Source organism: Lepidochelys kempii, chromosome 3 (genome assembly GCF_965140285.1).
Source record: "Lepidochelys kempii isolate rLepKem1 chromosome 3, rLepKem1.hap1, whole genome shotgun sequence".
In the NCBI taxonomy this organism is placed as follows: domain Eukaryota; kingdom Metazoa; phylum Chordata; order Testudines; family Cheloniidae; genus Lepidochelys; species Lepidochelys kempii.
In genome coordinates, this window is record NC_136382.1 from 4,012,457 (window position 1) to 4,016,226 (window position 3,770).

A 3,770-nucleotide genomic window follows, 5' to 3' on the forward strand; every position below is an offset into this window, starting at 1 on the left:
GACAAAGCTGAATCCCAAGGACTTTAGCCCTGGGCAGTGGTGCTCAGGGTCCAGACTCCCTGCCTGGAGCTGAAGCCCTTGGGCTTCTGCTTTAGTCCCCCTTGCTCGGGGTGGTGGGACTCAGGCTTTGGACCTCCCAACACAGGGTGGCAGGGCTCAGGTGGGCTCAGGCTTTGGTCCCCCCTCCTGGGATTGTGTAGTAATTTTTGTTGTCAGAAGGGGGTCGCGGTGCAATGAAGTTTGAGAACCCCTGGTCTAGGTAATACTTAGTCCTGCCATGAGTGCAGGGGACTGGATTAGATGCCTCTTGAGGTCCCTTCCAGTCCTATGACTTAGCCTGACACTGTGCCTCTTCTCGTCTAGACTTTTCAGATGTGTTAGCTACCATGTTGTAACAATGCACCTTTTATCCTAGCCTAAGACAGGCCTGAGAGCCAAGCTAGGTTTGTTTTCCTTCTATCAATAATAAAGATTAAGTAGATCTTCATATACATCTGTCTGATCCCTCCCCCCTTGGAGCCCAGAGCGCACACACCCCGCGGCTGCCGGCCCCACCACACACCTCCAGCCCTGGGCGAGTGGCTTGGCCCCAGCACCCCCAGTCCCGGAGGGGCAGGTGGGTGGTGCAGTCCCAGTGCCCCCAACCACAGCCCCGGGCCTTGCGAGCACTGGTCCCAGTCTGCCTGCCCTAGTCCCAGCCTCTGGGCCACAGAAGAGCGGGAAGAAAACTGGAAGCAGGCAGGAGGGGACCTAAGGTGGAGCGTGGGCGGGGCCACGCTAGGCTGTTTGGGGCAGCACAGCCTTCCCCAACCTATGATGCCCGCTGCCCATGGTTCTGTTGATGATGTTTGAACGACAGTAGAATCCAGCTCCCTGGATTCATCGGGAACGACAATGGATCCACCTCGTGAAATAGCTGGGCTGGCTCTGCAGGATGAAACAGAGTCAAAAGCAACAGTAGCTTATTGTAAAGTCAACATTTAGGGCTCTGAATACACACAGGGGGCAGTTCTGTTCAGATCTTTTCAGAGGAGCAATGCAATCTCAGCCAAATAATTACCTGTCATCTACGACTGAAAGCTAAGCAGTTCCCACCATTCTGTGGTATTATTATTTATTAAGAACATAAGAACAGCCATATTGGGTCAGCTCATGGTCCATCTAGTCGAGCATCCTGTCTTCTGACAACGGCTAATGCCAGATGCTTCACAGGGAGTGAACAGAACAGGACAATTATTTAATGATCCATCCCCTGTCTTCGAGTCCCAACATCTGGCAATCAGAGGCTTAGGGACTCCCAGAGCATGGAGTTGCTCCCCTGACCATCTTGGCTAATAGCCATTGATGGACCAGTCTTCCGGGAACTTATCTAATTCTTTTCTGAACCCAGTTACACTTTTGGCCTTCACAACACCCCCAGCACTGAGTTCCACAGGTTGACTATAACTGATTGGTGAAACTGAACTATAGAACTTCATAGCCAATTTGGGGTTTGTGCCCTGGTTCCTAACAGTCTGTCCTGAGGTTGATGCCCATGCTCTTGAGTTTCTGCAGGCAACTTTACAGGGGAAATGGGCAGAAGAATCTGTGTCCACCATAGCACATTCCCCGCCAGAGCCTGGAATGGAAACCAGCATCCTCTGCTGTCAGCAAATATCAGTGAAACCCAACAGAAAGCGTGTGGCTCAACCCTCTCTTGTGCTGGTCCCCATAGCAGGTGACAGCCTGCGACTGCTGTCAATTACTCAGTTAGCTCAAATTACTCAGTTACCACTCAAGAAAGAGATCTTGGAGTCATTGTGGATAGTTCTCTGAAAACATCCACTCAATGTGCAGCGACAGTCAAAAAACTGAACAGAATGCTGGGAATAATTAAGAAAGGGATAGATAATAAGACAGAAAATATCATATTGCCTCTATATAAATCCATGGCATGCCCACATCCTGAATACTGCGTGCAGATGTGGTCGCCCCATCTCAAAAAAGATATATTGGAATTGGAAAAGGTTCAGAAAAGGGCCACAAAAATTATTAGGGGTATGGAACGGCTTCCATCTGAGGAGCGATTAATAAGACTGGGACTTTTCAGCTTGGAAAAGAGACGGCTAAGGGGAAATATGATTGAGGTCTATAAAATCATGACTGGTGTAGAGAAAGTAGATAAGGAAGTGTTGTCTACTACTTCTCAAAACACAAGAACTAGGGGTCACTAAATGAAATGAATAGGCAGCAGGTTTAAAACAAATAAAAGGAAGTATTTCTTTACACAATACACAGTCAACCTGTGGAACTCCTTGCCAGAGGATGTTGTAAAGGCCAAGACCATAACAGGGGTCAAAAGGGAACTAGATAAGTTCAGGGAGGGTAAGTCCATCATTGGCTATTAGCCAGACTGGGCAGGGATGGTGTCCCTAGACTCTGTTTGCCAGAAGCTGGAAATGGGCGACAGGAGATGGATCACTTGATGATTCCCTGTTCTGTTCATTCCCTCTGGGGCACCTGGCATTGGCCGCTGTCGGAAGACCGGACACTGGGCTAGATGGACCTTTGGTCTGACCCAGTAGGGCCATTCTTCTGTTCTTATGTTCTTGTAGAAAAACTGGTTGTAGGGGACAACCTTGGTTCGAGTGATCATGAGCTAATTCAGTTTAAACTCAATGGAAGGATAAACAAAAATAGATCGGCAACTAGGGTCCTTGATTTCAGAAGGCAAACTTAAAAAAAATTAAGGGAACTAGTTAGGAAAGTGGACTGGACTGAGGAACTCCAGAATCTGAATGTGGAGGAGGCTTGGAATTACTTTAAGTCAAAGTTACAGAAGCTCTGTGAAGCCTGCATCCCAAGCAGGGGGGGTCTCACGGCTCTGGGGGCAGGGGGGGGGGCGAGGGCTGGGGGGTCTCATGGCTCTGGGGGAGGGGGGGCCAAGGGCCGAGGGGGACGGGGGGGGTCTCCTGGCTCTGGGGGCGGGGGGGGCGAGGCTTGGGGGTACGGGGGGGTCTCATGGCGCCGGAGGCTGGGGGGGACGGGGGGGTCTCACGGCTCTGGGGGCGGGAGGGGCCGAGGGCTGGGGAGACGGGGGGGGGTCTCCTGGCTCTGGGGGCGGGGGGGGGCCGAGGCTTGGGGGGACGGGGGGGTCTCCTGGCTCTGGGGGCGGGGGGGCCGAGGCTTGGGGGGTACGGGGGGGGTCTCATGGCGCCGGAGGCTGGGGGGGACGGGGGGGTCTCCTGGCTCTGGGGGCGGGGGGGCCGAGGGCTGGGGGGGACGGAGGGGTCTCCTGGCTCTGGGGGCGGGGGGGGCCGAGGCTTGGGGGGTACGGGGGGGGTCTCATGGCGCCGGAGGCTGGGGGGCCGAGGGCTGGGGGGGACGGGGGGTCTCCTGGCTCTGGGGGCGGGGGGGGCCGAGGCTTGGGGGGTACGGGGGGGGTCTCATGGCGCCGGAGGCTGGGGGGGACGGGGGGGCCGAGGGCTGGGGGGGACGGGGGGGTCTCCTGGCTCTGGGGGCGGGGGGGCCCGAGGCTTGGGGGGACGGGGGGTCTCCTGGCTCTGGGGGCGGGGGGGTCGAGGGCTGGGTGGGACGGGGGGTCTCCTGGCTCTGGGGGCGGGGGGGCCGAGGGGGGACGGGGGGGCTCATGGCGCCGGGGGCTGGGGGGGAGGGGCAGGGGGCGCCCCCCCCGCGGCCCCGCCCGTTGCCCGGTGACGGGGTTTGTGACCCGGCCCCGCCGCGGCCTCACTCGGCGGCTGCCCCGGAGCGAGCGAGGGCCCGGGCCCGCC